The sequence below is a fragment of the Apteryx mantelli genome, chromosome 19 (assembly GCF_036417845.1).
Source record: "Apteryx mantelli isolate bAptMan1 chromosome 19, bAptMan1.hap1, whole genome shotgun sequence".
NCBI classification, from domain to species: Eukaryota; Metazoa; Chordata; class Aves; order Apterygiformes; family Apterygidae; genus Apteryx; species Apteryx mantelli.
In genome coordinates, this window is record NC_089996.1 from 13874843 (window position 1) to 13891543 (window position 16701).

A 16701-nucleotide genomic window follows, 5' to 3' on the forward strand; every position below is an offset into this window, starting at 1 on the left:
ATGGCAAGGAGCTTCATCTTATGTTCTGGCTTCAAAAGGATTCCTGCCAGCCGTGAGTGGTGCAGGTGAGACCCATACCCACCAGCAGAAAGACTGACCTGGCTTTGTATGAGACTATATAGAAACGTCCCTCAACCAGCTCCATGTGTAGATGTTCTCTGACAGCAGGTGGAGGGATCTGCTGCTCACAGTGGCAGGGGAGAAATCCCGTCTGTGTCCCTCTTGGTGACCGGTTTGCATATTGGTACATTCGAGCTCTTTGTTATACGGCAGTTTCTTAAGAGATGACAAGGGTTTCAGTGCCAGATTACCAGCTCACAGCCACACTAGTGATTTGTCAGTTCGCCCTGGGGTAATTCGGTGAATGCTGTGATGCATGTACCATCCCCGTAGTACAAATGGGACTACAACAATTTTCGTAGTAGTCAGCCAGCAAACGAAAAAGAAACTAGAAGCAAGAAACAAGGCAGGTCACTTGGCCCCGAGACTGGTGTTTTGGGGGAGAGGAAAGGATGACTGGTCTCTGGTGTAGGAGTACCAGGTTTTCCAAGTCAGCCCCACGCACCTCTCAGCTTTGCGGCATCTCTCATAAACGTGCTGCTCCGGGGCCTTCCTGAGGCTCACATTTTCTTTGCAAACCAGCAGCAGGAGCAGGAGCTAGAATGAGGTGCCTGGCTCTCCCAAAGCTTCGCCGGCTCCCAAGATGAATACTTGCTACGGAGCAAGTTACGTTTCCAGGATTTGGATGTACGACTTGCTGCCCCTCCTGGGTAGCTGCCTAGTGTCAGAGCCGATTTCCCCAGTGAAGCAGGAATATTGACTTGCTTCTACCCGCTTTGCTTTCCATGCCGACGCAGACAGCAGAGGAGGAAGGGCTAAGACATTACCTGGAGATTAGGAGCAGCTCTCCCCGCAGGCAGGCACTTTGCTCACCTAGGGGTTGCTGCCTGCACAAAACGTATGCACAAAATGCAGAATGGCTCTGGCCTGATACCGAACGCAAGCAATACTGAACTCGGGTCAGGCTGTCAGCCTCTTATTTGCAAGCTACAGTCGGTCGTACTTACCCATCACCTAACTGGGGCCCATCAGCCATCAGAGATGCGGTCCCAGCACCGCACAGACAGCCAAGCAATAGCAGCCTGGTTACCCCACCTCTGCGCACCCTAAGCAGGAACCAGACGTGCCCGAGGCAGCAGGAAGGAAGCCTTCATCTGCTCTCTGCCCCTTCCTTCCCTGCTCCAAGCCTCCTCGGCCACACAAGGGAAGGGAGCCGTAACGCCCTCCCGCAGCGCCAGGAGCTCGCCAGGTCTCGTTCCCGGGATGGGACAGGCACAGCACTGGAGGCAATTCAGTGCAGCCGGAGACACTACCGCCTCGGCTGCTACTTGGGCTGCCAGGCTTCCTCCCCGTGTCTTTTTGCCGCAGCGAACGGGAAAGGGTTCCTTTCTACCAGGAGTTTTGCTTGAACAAGGGTTGAATAGAGAACAAGTAGGAGCTCTGCCGAGAACGTGTTTTGCTCCAAGTTCTCAGCCCCACATCTAGGACAGGGATCTTTTATTGTAAAGTCTGAATAAAGTCTAAGAACAGAGCAGCCTGACAGTCCTGAAAGAAGCCAGTGATCTAAGGAAAATGGGTTTGTAGGTGATACAAAGCTCTTTAGCAGATTCACTCCAAGACCTCTGTGCCTCTTAATGTTTTCAAAACCTATTTTCTCCTCCAGGGTCACAGAGGAGGCTGCGTTTCCTGGAATGCATCTTTGTCAAGGTTTGGGACTCGAGGAAAGCCATGACGTTAGCCAAGGCCTTGCCACAACCGCTTGTGAAACCAGGGATATCAGCTCTCTACAGCGAGTTAATCCTCCTTTCAGCCAGCCCTTTGGAAACAGCATGGGAAACACTGGGGCTGGCAAGCACCTGCGGGTAATCCCAAAGGAACTGGGGCCATAAAAGCATTGCAGACTTTTTTACCAGCCAGCTTGTTTAAACAGGGCCTTGGATATTGGACTGAAAATGAGTGTGCGCTCTAAAAAACATTTTTGCGTTAAGTGCTTCTGCACCCCTTTTCCCTGAAAGTTGCTGCAATAGGTTCAGCCAGCCATCACTTAGCTAATGGCTGCTGCACACCAAAACACAACTGCAGTATTTGACTGGGGAGAAAATTAGACATTTCCAGCATCATCTTTAGTAAAACTCAGAAACCTGTGAAGGATTACTGAGATATTATTGCAAACTTCAATTGAAATGGGACATTACTTGTCTCATTAATATTTCAGATGTGTTTGAATGCACTATGGCAAAAATGTTACTCAGAAACAAATTCAGGTAGAAGAAAGAACAAGTTTCATTAAATAATGAACATGCACTACACTAAGTCATCCCGAGAGTCAGCCCAATAGTGTCAAAGACAAAAAACCCTGGTGTTCTACTTATTTATAAGGCAAAATTACCTATTCATTTAGGAAAAAGTAATCATGCTCAGTTAGACACACCAGACAAGCATATGAAAAGAAAAATGGCTTTGAAGCGGCTCCTGATAGCAAGCCTAGACAGCTTGAGAAGAAAACTCTGCAGCCCAGGTCTCTTGTTCTCTCTCTTTTTTCCCTTTTTAAAGTATACATTAGAAAGTCTATTAAAGAAGTGGTGTGAATTGGCAATTCTATTCTTCTTGTTGCATAACATTTTTGAATCTTTAAAGGAACATTAACGCAATACAGCTCATTTTCCCAGTACCCACGCACCTTAGTGGAAAACAAGTCCCAGCTGAAAGCGTTCCTTATAAATTGGATATTAGCAGGGAACTGAGTAGAAGATACACCCTTCCTGCTGTCCAGTTTGGCTCCAGATGAGCTCACTGGATCTAGGGAATTAGTTTCTTGGGACGTCCAAGCCTCCACCGCCTCCTCCCTGCAGCGCTGTCTGGAGGGCAGGGCTTTGAGAAAACCCTGCTAATTGGTGATGGGCAACCGCACGGCTGCAGCTTGACCACTAGATGAAACCTTAAATTCCCGACTGCAACACGAGCTTTGCTGCAGCGTAAGATATACAGCAGAATTAGAAATGTGGTTTATCCGGTGAAGGAACCGCCACCCACCTTATTAAAGGTATTAATGAGTTCCTTCAGCTCTCAAATATTGTAATCAAAGTATTCCTCACCAGGACCGTAATTATTTTCCGCGGCCCATGTCCTCCACCCTGCTCCTTTTTTGGGCAGGAGCTCTTGTTTCCACCCAAACACAGTTATATAAGCCAGAGACCTGTGCAGTTTGGGTCTTCAGCTCTTTCTCCGTGTGCAGCAAGCAAAACACCCTCACCAGCTGGGTGTCTGATTCCCTTCTTAGGGGGGGGAAGCAAGCTTAAAAATAAATAAATAAAATAAAATCCCCCAAAAGCAGAAAATTCCTCCACCCTCCCCCAAAACAACCCCCCCTCAAACTGCCACACACACACTACTCCCAGAGCTCTCCTGTTCCCCAGGCCAAGCCCAAGCCCCAGTTGCCCTGATACTGAAAACACCTTTTTTTGGTGATGACAGCAGCACAAAAACGTGGCTTTTAAAGCCAGCAGCAAGCAGCTTCCCCTTCATTTCAGGGGGGAATTAAAGCTTTTCCACACCGATAGCTCCCTGCCTCCCCATGAGGCCCATCCACACGGGGACAGACCCCAGTCTGCCCAAACCGGCCTCATCGGCCAAGACTACAGGACACAGCACTCACCAGCCCTCACTTATTTATTTTTTCCCCTAGGGAAGAAGGTAAGTTTAACTGTGTAGCCTCAAAAACACAGCCCCCACCAGCTCCCCAGCAACTGCCCGCAACGGGAGGCCGGAGCCGAGGCCCACAGCAGCTTCACTGAGAAAAACCAGGTTTTGAAACAGCACCGGGAGGGGGGAAGTTATTTTGGGGAGAAATTTCTGTGGAAAAGCACCAATGCTAGACCAAGAAGCAGCCACTTACCTCATCAGACCAAAGCCCAAACCCCTCACAGCCCCCTCCACACAGGTGCTCTATGTCCCCTCTCCCCCGGCGCCGTTCAAAGGGGACAAAACCCACCAGAGCCATAATAAATAATTAAAAAAAAAAAAATAACAAAGCAAATCCCGCTGCGTCCTTTCTGGGGGTGGCAGCCCCACAGCCCGCGCAGGCCCGAGCCCCCCGCTGCTAACGAGGCCCCTTCGCCAGCGGCCCCGTTGTGCTGGTGCCATGGCAGCCGCGCGCCCTCCGCCGCGTGCCAGGGCAAAACCGGGAGCCTCGGCGCCGCAGCCCCGCGGGGAAGCGGCTTCTTCCCTCCATCACGCCGTCCGCTACGGAGGCGTCGCCGAAAAAGAAAAAGGTGGTTTCCCCGTGAGAAACCTGACTTTGGCGAGGGTGTTCCAGGCTAAGTTGCGCTGCTGTGTTTTTAGGTGTGTTATCAATCCCTGCACGAGAGAGATCATCCGAGGCGAGAGGCCTTGCTGCGCGGGGCCGGCGTGGGCGCCCGGCCGCGACGCTCCCCCACGAGAAGTCGCCGTCTCCCAGACTTTTGAGGAACATCAGGGAAGCCTGTGCCACTCTTGTGCAAACTCGCCTGCCACCTTCTGTTCCTGCAAGGATATAACGTGCCTCCAGGAGCGTCTCCCCCTTCTCCGTCGTGCCCGTGCGAAGGCCTCCTAGCTAGGGACCTGTGAGGGGCGATTTTCCCATTAGATGCTGGTTCCTGTCTCCCAAACCCCCTCCTACACCTGGGCCAGCGGCACAACTACAGTCAGTAAGGACACCAAGCGGAAAAGGCATTTGCATTTCAGTGATTTACGGACGGATAAATGATGGGTGCCGGGGCCGTGGCTTCGAGGACACGTACTGAGAGGCGTTTTACCCCGGGGACAGTGAATGATGGAGAGAATTTCTGTCCACAGAGGCCCAGGCTGGTTTTGCGTTACGCCTGTTGCAAGGCGATGCGAAACGTCAGCTGTGCGGCTGCGTGGCTAGAAGCTCTCGTGCCCCGAGCCATATCGATGAATCACAACGTTATCTTCACGATGGGCTTCGCTAACCAGGCAGATACTCAGAACGAGCACACGCGGCAATGCTGTTTCGCCTTTGCTGGTGGGATGCAAGCTTTAGAAAAGGAAGATGGGTCCGCACAGCTCGTCCTCCGGGGAGGGAGCCCGTGGGAGCGGATGCAGGCGGAGGAAGACGGAAACAGAGTGGCATTTGCTGTGTCCTCAGACTTGTGACTGAAGGATAATTGAGAAAAATAATCAAGAACAATGACTGTTGAACAATGGCAGCAAATTGGGTTGATACTCCAAATGGTCCTCAATTACTCTGTAGAAATGCTAATTGGAATAGTTCCTTTCTACGACTCAGTCAGCACAAATCTCAAAACCCCGAGACAGTTTTTCTTTTTTGGCAAGCCATCTGTCATACTAATACATCTTGTTGCTGAGAGCTGATGCCTGGTTTTTCCTTTGTCACCATTACAAAGAGAAAGCGCCATGCGTCTCCCAAACTAAACCCAGGTCTCCACCACGGCATATGATTTCTGTACAGAGAGCAGCAGCGTGCCTGATAGCCCAAGACTTGCCGCGTGCTGCTAAGCGGTGGAAGGGGATTACCAACAGCCAGGTGCCATTCTGGAGCAGGGCTGTGCATATTGCAAGGTTGCTCTAAAACGGAGTTGAAAGTAGGGCCATCAGCTGATTTTTCTCTTTCCTGGGGATTGATTTATCCTGATACATGTGGTTGGATCTCAAGACGCATTAGTGATTCATTCCCTTTAATAATACAAGCAGATAATGGATTCAGCTCCATGAGATAGGCTCATTTAATAAAATCATTTTCATTTGTTTTCTTTTCAAAATAATAAAAGGAAAACTCAAGGGGATTCCAGGTCTCTGCACTTCCTTACAAACACTCTCCGAGCTCTCTCCTCTGGTCCTTGGTGAGTCGTGCTCTGCAGAAGAGCCACAAGGGACTTCCCATGGGCCCCGTCCTGCTGCTGGAGCCAGGAGGACGTGCTCACCAGGTCACTGGACATGACTGATGAATTTTCTGTCCTGTCTCCCCTACCTCCAGGCTTTTTCAGACAAGCTGGTCAGGTTATTTCCTTATCCCAAGCTTTAAGCCGGTGGAACACATCTTTCTCTAGCCAGTGTTGCAGCCTGGGTGATGCAAAGCAGGTTTCATTAGGGCAATATTTATTTTTAAGGGGGTCAGTTCTGCACACATTGAGGCATTCGATTCATATCAACAAAAATCCATGTGTTGTGTGTGGATATACCCCCGAGGTAGTTCCAGAGGCCGTGCAAATCAAAGTTCGGCTGCCAGAAATCACACTAAAGAGGTGTTTGTTGACACATCTCTTTTCTCGGAATAAAAACTACTCCATTATATGAAAAAACACTTGTCCCTGGAGCTATGTACCCAGCGAAGAACAGGATATTCCCTTTGGCAGGTTCTTTCTCCTTTTGGGCATTTGCTCCCATTCTGCTCCCCTATATCCAACAACATAAAGACCAAGTATCCTGAATGTCTAAGTGAGCAAAGGCAGAAGTGAGGCACTTTTCCTCTTGAATGTCGTAAAAACAGTTATTCTACAAAGCAGAAAGTTTGGGTACACTGGAGTCTTCAGTAATCGCATATGACAAAATCTGGCAACTGGAGTGTGGCACCTGCAATCAGGATGTCATCAAGGATTTCCCGCTGGACCGTGTACCCATAGCTACTGAGGAGTAAAAAATTCAGAACGATATCAACTATTCAGCTCTCAAACGCCCTCCATGGTGCATGGGGTAGGAGAGGCGGGAGGACATGCTGGAGCTGAGACAACACATGAAATGGATCGTTAGGCTTGTGGGAACGTTTTTACCTGGATATTTGCTGCTACATTTTTGCCTCTGTTTTTCAGAAAGTTCCTGGTCATCTTTTCTACCCCTCTGAGGCAGGACACACTGCTCTCCCTATTATCTCCTGCTCCTCCGTGCTGATTTAACTGGTTCTTTTGCTTCTGTGTTTTCCACTTCCTTTTCTAAACCCACGTTCTTGTTTAGCTTTGTCTGCTTGAAGGTGTTGCATTTCCTCCATCACAGTACTACGTAGGTAGCCCTTTAGAGGTCCTTCATTCTGCCCTAAAGACCTTTCATGTAACATTCCCATTCCTAGCATGTCTGGTAAGAATTCATAAGACTTTCAGCTGGTCTCTTTTCACCCTTGTTTCCTAAGAGAAGGTGGTTTGTGCAATCGCCCTGCAATGCTGACTCTTTGTGAGTGTATGTGCAACTTTGTGTGAACGCTGGTTGATGGGTCAGTCTCTCGCCATAGCTTTTGAACAATATCAGAGTACTACAAAGTCACTGAAAATAAAGAGCTGGATGAAAGAAAAAGATAAAAAGATTGCCGTACGAATGCATCTCCACCAGGCAGCAGAGGCTCCAGCCACCAAGTGCAGAGCCTCCAGAAACCGGGTGCTGGTGTCTCACTGCTTGTGAAACTTCTTGTTTTCTTAATACATTTTTTTCCACTTGCTTAAAACAGAGCAGGAGCATCTGCTAGAGATTTCGCTGCGATTTGTTCACGGTCCAGGGCAAAGCCAGACGCACTGCAAGAGCAGCGACCGGTCATAGCGTTACGTACCTCCTCCTTTGGTCAGGGCTTGGTCCCAGGGCAAAGCTTTTTCTCACTGACCCAGCGGCTTCACACTTCTTTGCCCGTGTTAATCGCTCCAGCCACACACTGCTGTGTCACTGGGGCAGTGGGTTCCCACTGCGTTAACTGGGTTATATTCATTTATTTCTGCTCTTAAGCAATATTATGTCCTCTGCTCTGGGAAAATCCCAGTCATCTATGGGAATTGACTCTGAGGTCACACTATTTGCCACATCCACAAAAAGCCCCAAAACGATAATAGATTTCTTGTGACATAAACCTCGGATGGAAACTGCTCTGTTATCGATAGCAGGTCGTGCACAGATCTTTCATATTCTGCTTTAACTATTAGAAGAAAGTACTTTCTGCAGGAGGGGTTTAGTTTATGGTGCACAGCACCACTTCTGCCTCTCCAGCAAGGGTTTCACCTGCTTTTTGGGTAGCTTCTATTCCCAGAAATGACCTTTCACATGCCAAAGCAATGGGCAAATTGCAGCTTAGGGTCCAGGGCTAAAAGATATCTCAAGGGCAGAGCAACCTGCATGCCACACGCGAGCAGGAGTTGCCTGGCTACCTCCTCGCTTGGTTTCTTTCTTATTCTCCTGAATTAGCACAGTCCTTTGGCACGTCACTTGTTTAAATGTAAAACAATATATTAATATTATTGCTGGGGATTAAAAAAAAAACTTTTCAAATACAATCTGGCTAAATGCCATCTTAAAGCATCTCATCAGCCGATTCTCAGAAAGCCCTTGCCAAGCTAGACCGCACTCTCGCGTCCCTAGAAATTCCCGCTGCGGTAGCTGCGGAGCCACAAAGGAGATTGACGCCGGCAGCCGCTGCCTTCGTTTGGGCACTCGGCATGTTTCGGAGCCCCTTCTCACCCGGGGTCCTCCTCCACATCGCTGGAGAGGAAGAAAATAAGAAAATCATTTCAGAGAGTCTGAGCCGTATCCCCAGCCTTTGCCAGCTGCTGTTTCGCCATCGGTGCAGGAGGGGGTGCCACGAAACAAGCACCGGCTCTGAGCCTGACAAGTGGAAAATGAGTCCCAGCTCTTTCAAGAGTCATTTTCTCCTATGGGTACAGAAGGAAAAAAAAAGTCTGCCTGTAAGGAAGTGTTTTAGCGTTCCCATAATGAGCAGTTCAATGTGAAACCTACTCTGTGCAACTTACTCTGAAATATTTTTAACTCAAAAAAAGAAGGTAAAACAGTTTGTAAAACCGTATTTTAAATCCTTCGACTTTCCTCTCTTTTGTCTGGAATTAATGATGAACTTTACAACCTGTTGTTTCTTCCATTAGGGAAGAGCAGATTGGGGTTTTCAGGTAGCTGCTATTTAACTACCAGTTCCCTGACTGGGCAAGCTGGAGCTCCAGGGGCTGCAAAGAGGGATTTGGTGCATCGCCCACCCCGAGGGTCCCCAGTCACCCTGCCACCAGGGCGTCATGCTGTCCTGGCTCACCCAGGGGTGCCACCATGCTTAGGTGCTCAGTATCTGAGCGCCCTGATGCAGTTTGCAAAGGAAAAACAAATGCCAGGAGACTTCGTGCTCTGGAGCCGGAGGAGGAGGGGGATTTCTGCCACCTTGCACTGCAGCTCCCCATGCAGGACAAGATCCTGGCTGCCAGCAAGAAACCCTTTGGGGTGCTGAGCCTGGGGAGGGAGGCCCCACCACAAATCGCAGGAGACCCCGTGGAAAGGGCTTGGGGATGCCAGGCACTATCATGATGCCCTGTCTGATACCAGCTGGTGAGCTTCCCTGCGGGCCCACCAGGCCCCTTGGCAATGGTGCTACCTGACCCACCACATAGCATCATCACTCCTGCACGAAGCACAAGCTAACGGAGAGCCCGGCATGACAGCAGGCTCGAAGCTGAGCGTCCGTGACCTTCTCCTGAGGAACAGCAGCTCCTGCGTGGTCTGTCTGGCTGCAGCCTCCTTGGCCGGGCAGGGTCTTGGTCGCTACGCTGGAGAGGCCTGGTGGCAGATGTCCTATGCTACGACCCAAAGCCTTCCCAAGCTCCTATCTGGTGTTTAATAGCTAGAGCTTTGTCTCAGTTTTGCTGTAAATCATAAAAAACGTTAACTCCCTCACTGAGGGAGTAAGAAATAGTGGATGTACTTCCTAAGGATTTCTCAGTCCCACCCATTTCATTGAATTAACTTCACATCCTTCCCAGGAATGACACTGCTCTTGGAAAAGCAGCCACTTCTGGGGTGGGACATGCAGCTGTTTTCAACTTCTGCAGCTGTTTCCAGCATACAGGAGCACTGGGCTGAGAATTTGGGTTGATTTTGGGGGCACAGATGCTGCAACCAGAATGGGCTGGAAGACCCAGGGATAGAGAAGACCTCCTCAGTGAGGAGCCCATATCAGCAGATTAGTGACGCTAGCCAGAACGTCATAACTGACAAGTTATAGGATCGGTTGATGGAAACACACGTGGGGTGGACCTGGGGACCTCAGTGTGAAGGTCTCACAGCCTGAGCAGGTTAGTGAAACCCAAAGGTACAGGCCATTTCTGTGCCAATCTTTTAACTGATCTGGTCAAACAGGCCCTGACCATTCCAAGGTTTAATTATTACTCCAAGCTGAATTAAACGTAATTTATTTTCAGAAATCTTTCCTGACATCTTACCATAAAAAAAAAAAAAGAAGCCCAAAACCAACAAAGAACCTCAAGCAAATGGGACAGGCTGATAGATCTATCTCCATTGTGCTACAAGCATTTAATCTTCCGAACATCTTGTTTCCTATACTGCTCCAGCACGGGAAAAGAAAGATAGTTGTCATTTGCTGGCTGTAAAAGGATGTTGGTAACAGAAAGAATAATTCTACCCTAAAAAAAGGAAAAAAAAAAAGAAAAAAAGAGCTATTCAAACAAATCAAAAACCCAGCGCATGAAAGTTAAACGAAGTCACCAGGGACAGAGCAGGTCCTAAGACCTGGTTAAAGAGAGGAAATAGGGAGTTTCTGCCTTGGTGTTAGTGGGCCCGCGCGGTGGGACCGGCTCATCCCACCCACGTCTCCCCAGGGGCACCGCGCTCCCAGCTGCTTTCTCAAATAACAGCCAGCTGGAGCAGACCCAAGCTTCATGCTGTGATTAGAAAAGTGCCAGGAAATTAGGAAGATGTGGTAGAAAGCCCCATTCTTCATGGCTTGTTCTTTTCCCCATTTGTCTCCGCTTCAGGTTCCTCGTTTTCTGGCAGTGCCGGCCTCTGGGACAGCCCCAGCGTCCTGCCAGCGGCCAGTTCGAAAAGCAGCCCCAATTATCATCGCACTCTGTAACACATCGGCCCATGCTGGGGAGACAACATCTTGCTAAGAGCAACCCGGTGCTAATTACCATGCAGGCCAAGAGAAATATTCACTCTCCAGAAAAATATTATTAATTTTCTTATGCATACTGAGGGCAGCCTGTTTCATCCAAAGCGCTCAATGAACCAACACGCCAATCAGCAATATCATTTCTGGTTTATAAACAGGGACACGGAGACAGGCCAGTGATGGCCTTGCAGGCTCCGCTCCCCATCCAGTCTAATTTGCCCCAGATATATTATTGGACCTATTTAAAGTGTGGATGTTGCTCCTGAACACGCTCGCACACCCACACGCTCTTGCTCGCTACCTCGGCACCGGTAGAGGGGCCAGCTAACAGCTTTGCCCTTGTCCTTCAATGCCTCATCTCCCCCTCTTGTGCAAAGTGAAATTCCTGGCTTGCTCAAGAGCCTTTTGGGAACAAAAATTGGTAACACAGGCCTGGAAAAATGCAAATATGTCAGAGCTGATAAAGGGTGAAAAAATAAAAAAAAAAAGAAAGAAAAAAGAAAAGAAAAAGCCCCCAGGAGTGTGTAGGTGGCAGTGTTATAATCTCAGGCTGTCATCAGTTTAACGTTATTAAACAACTTCTTAAAATAGCAGCCATAATTATTCCAATACAAAGCTCAATCTGGAGAGTTTTAAGTTCTTTCATTTCTTTCCTCCTTCAGTCTGCTTTACTGATCCTGATGCTCATAAGCGCCAGACTCACAGCACTTTCCCGAGCGAAACACCGGCCACCACCGTTTTGCTCCCCTTCCCGGAGGTTTTGGGGCAGCTGGTGGGGTTATGGGGGCCAGGCTGCAGGGCTCATCCAGCCCTGGAGGCTGTAAAAATTGTTAACATTGGGCTGGAGGAACCGGATGGAGATGAGCTGCTGACCCCCAGAAAGAACAGCAGCCCTGGAAAAATAAAAACAAAAAAATCCCCCCCCCAAACTATTCGGCAGGGTGCTTTAGGCCCCATGTCTACGGGCAAAGCGGACTGGGAAACCACCTGCCCAGCAGGTTCGCTTTGCCTCTGAGGCAGCCCGGGAATCATCCACGCAGTCCTCACCCAGCTGCGCTAGGCTTGTACCTCTTGACATGAACGTAGTTTTTGTTGCATTTTTAATTGTAAAAATGTATTTACATGAATAAAATACGGCTCACTTGAGGATATGACCTACTTTTTATGGAAAGATAAAACAGCCTTAGGTTTATCTTCTCATTGCATTTGTTTCAGCTCTTCTACACCAGCCAGAAACGTTGAAGCAGATCAATAGGAAACCCACAACTGCCAGGTTGCTTTTTTTTCCTGTAAATAACAACATTCTGATTGAAACAAATGCGAGCTGCTACATCTCCATGATGGGGCCTTTAACCTTCAGATGTGGCAGAGCAGTTTTGACAGTGCCTAATTTATATTGAACTAAATAATTTGATGAGGGTTTAAATGCATGTGTTCTGCACTGCAAGAGAGACCTCCTCTGTTTTTCTAAATTATGAATAATAATAGATATTCCTACTGCCCTGGACAAATGTGGGCCATTCTGAAACTCATAAAGCGCTCCAGGAACAGGAGGCCCTGCAATTCTCATAATTCCCGGGGTGCCTGGGAACCGGCGGCCAGGATGCCGCTGTGCCTGCCGAGCCTCCTGCCTCTGCGCCAGGCCAGATAAAATGCATGAATTAGTCGGGTGCGACCTGTTACTAGCGTTTTGGCTACAGCTCTCCTCCCTCATCGTTACGGCCCCGCAGGAAGCGCCTGCAGCACTTTAACAAGCTCACTTATTTTCTTGCATTTATCCCTTCACTACCTGTCCGGAACGGGAGGAGAATAGTCCTTATCGCACGGAGGACAGTCTCCTTGCACAGTGTTTCTCCTTTGGTAACTGGCATGACGGGAACATGGTAAATAATTCCTCCCATTTCCTTGCATTTGCTAGGATATTTTCTGCAGTTAAAGGAAGGGTTGAAATTCTCCGCACACTTTTGCCCTGCGTGCAGCTTATCCTCAGTCACTTAAAGCAGCCTTTGATGATTCTGGCTGGAGAAAAATTAAACCAGTATTGAAGCCCACATTCTGCACCCAGCTATGCTTATCCTAAATACCATTTACTTACTAAATATAAAGAAACAAGCAGAATCTGACCCTTACTGACATGACAACATGTCACACTTAAGACATGGATTTCCTTGGTCACATGTGTGACACCGATAGCTTCGGAAGCATCCCATTTTCCCCACTGAAATCAGATCAACAAGCTCTCCTCCAGATAAGCTGAATGACATTTCAGTACCTATTCCAATTAACTCTTACTAATTAAATCACACCTTCCTGCTTTATCCACAGATTTTTGCCCTCAAGCTGCAGCAGGAGGCTGGCGTGTGTCAAAACGCAAGGCGGATATGAGGGTCTCGAAGTTACATTTTCTTGAATTGACACCTCATTAAAGATATTATCACGATGGCACAATAAGACATTTATGGGCACCTGTCTTGGCTCTACCCTCATTTGTGCGCTTCAGTTCTATTACAGAAGCCCAATACTAGGGGCTTTTAAGCATATACATTAGGATGGCTCTTGTTGAGCAGAGCACTTAGCATGTGCTTAGTTTTGGCACTGATACGGATCCTGCCGGAGTCCAAGGAGTCACAACACGTGTCCGTGCACTTTGCTGATTAGGAATAGAGAACCGAACCTCAGGTTTGGGGATTTGTCTACATGCACTTTTACAGCAGCTTGTTTGCAATTAGGCCTGGTTAGGGTAACAAGGGCTTTGTTCCAGAACAATCAATTTAAGCAAAAATCAAATAAGGCTGGCCTGAACTGACGTGATGGCTCAAACAGCCCTTTGAACAGGCGAAAATACATCGACCAAGGTTTACACAGCTGCAAGCCTGAGTGTGTACAAGTCAAACACCTTTTCTGCACCCTGCTCACACACGGTTTTTCCTCTTAGAAAAATGAATTCACGCTGCCCTAACATTAAAGATTAAAAGCAGCTGCATCTCATCGCAGCCAAAAGATTTATCAAGCGCTCATGTCAAAAATGATGGCTTATTGGGGAATAACCTTCAATGCTGGCACTGCGTATTTTCAAGGAGTATTAATCACTGTTTGCGTATGAATAATTCTGCTTTCAAGGGAGAGCAAGGTGAGGTTTAGGGACTTCTGAGGTGGTTTGATTAAAAATGCCGGACTGAGCCTGGCGAGCGCTGCACTACAAATCACTCGGAGCTCGAGAGCAGCCAGTTAGAGCCGATGTATTCCTTAAACACAGCCCCAGGGATAGGAGCCTGGCAATACAGTCAAGTGGGTCTAGTCTTTTGATTGAAACGCTGCTTTCCTATGTTACAAACAAGGAGAAAAAGAAAAAAGAAGGAAAAAAAATCATCTTTCTTTTCTTACAAAGTTTATCAGAAGAAAGTGAATTGGCCAGAGACTCAGAAAAGACGAACTGGTGTGAAAACAAGCAAGAACAGGAGAAGGAGGGGAAGAGGCTTACATGATGATACCCACTCTGATCTACTGCCAAGATCACCACCAGACAGGAGCACTGGGAGCATCCGCCTGTGGCACGGCCAGCTGCAAGCCCTGCTGCCCAGAGGCCGGGGCGATGGGCACCCTCACACCACACACATGATAGCACCCTTGCTAAAACACACGTCTCGACTGCTGCAGATCAAAGGCCATCCCGACTGACTCTTTTTTCCCCCTCTTTAAACAGCAGTATCCAGGGGGCTGCTTTACAATTAAAGATATGCACACCCCAAGGTAATCACCACAGCCGTCGCCTGCCCAGCTAGAACCACTGACCACGGAGGCCACCATAACGCAAAACATCAGATATACAAAACCTCCCATATGGATAAAGCAGAGGCAGCCTCTCCCTTTCCATAAGCTACTGTAGCCATGGGAACAGTTTGCAATTTGGGAATGGTCTGCAATCTGAAATCCTCTTGATGGCGATAGATAGAAACCCCATGGTGTGCTCAGGAAAGGTCAGATGAGTAACGTGCACCGGCAAGCGCATGATGAGGTGGCACCAGCACAGCGGGAGCCGCTCGCAGCCAGCGCTGCTGGGAGTTGCTCTGCCCCCACCACGGGCTCTGCCGTGCACTGGCTGGCTGCAGTTCAGCCTGCTCACAGAAAGAAAAATTAAAGCGGTGCTGTGGTTCTCAGGACAGTAGAGATTACTGAACAACTCAACCCATGCAACAAGGGACGCTGCGGCAGAGTAGAGAAAAACCCACCAGAAGGCCCTAAAAACAGATGAGAAAAGTGGGGAGGAAATGGTGTTTCTTGGAGGCAGGCGTGAATGTTAGGCTTTCATGGGCAGTGAACCTAGGGGAAAAAAAAAAAAAAAAGATCTCAGGTGAAAAGAAGGAAAAAACAACAAAAAAAAATCTCACAACTAGTTCTCATTAGTGGAGGAGCGTTTCCTACGGGTGAACATTTTGCCTGTGTACAAAGCGCTCCCCAGAGCCGAAGGGCTGCTGTCTGCACGGCTGACAAGTGAACAGCACGGAGGAATAAACCTACTTAATGTCTTAGCATACCTTGAATAGCCCATAGGGTCTAACATGCCAGGGAAAAATTAATATACAGCCCCAGCAAATAGTATTAATAAGGCAACACAAAGACTTTCAGCCCTACTAAAGACCACTGAACCGCATGCAACGCACCCGTGTTGGCTTTGCACCCGGCCGCAGCGAGCTGCTGCCGTGGCCCCGCTGCTGAGTGGCTGCCACCCCACGGCGCTGCTGCCTCACCTTACCCTCCCCAGCACGACGGGCCTGCAGCGAGGGACAAGCAAGGGCAGCAGCTCTCTGGAGGGCTGCAGCTCATTTCAGCTGTAGCCACATTGGGAAGGGCTGAAGCCATGAGCTGCCCCCAGGCTCCTTTCTCCTGGCTGCTCTCTGCTGACCCTCCTGCCTCCCTCAGTGCCTCCACGTTCAGTAAGGCTTCCCAGGATGCTCCTAGCTAACAAGCTGAGCTATCCCCACTTCCGTGACACCTGGGCTCCATCACAGCTTGGGATCACCTGGTGGGAAGATTTGAGGAGGAAAGGGGCTTGTATGGGCTGCTTTCGGTCCCCAGGGTGCAGCCCTTGTCTTGCCTCTCTGGGGCTACAGAAAGGGGATAAAAAAAAAAAAAAAGGAAGGAAAATTACATGTGTGGGAGAAGGTGGCTCTCGGGGGTTCCCTCCTGAGAACCACCCCGAGCTCTGCTTCATGACCAGGCTGCTCAGGATCTTTTCAGGCTGGAGTTGCATTTGCCTCCCACGTGCTATTTCTTCAGTTACCGTCTATCCCTCCCCGTGTCATGAACTCCATATGCCACCCAGCCTGCTGAGCTGCATTGGTGTATGTTGAGTGGGAGGCTGATGGCAGGTGAAAGAAAAAGCTTTAGCCTGGTGTGGTATTTAGAAGTGTCAGCGAGCACAGTGAAATTTATGTATATATCAGGCAGCTTTGAATTTTTTTAACCCTTACTGCCAGTAATTTGCTCTAAGCACTATAGCTCAAGCTCATGTGGACACGTGCACCAAGGATCCCAACACCAATTACTCATTCATGCAAAACGTGAGATTTTCTGCTTGTAAGAGTGCAAACCATTTTCTGTGTAGTGTTGCCCAAGCGGTCTTCATGACAGTCAGCGGAGAGGCCTGACACGTCCCGTTCTAGGTGCAGGAAAGGAGCTGGGGAGTCTAAGGATTTAAATCTTGTAGGTGTTAAACCTCTGCCTTTCAGCAGTCCTGCACTTACGGA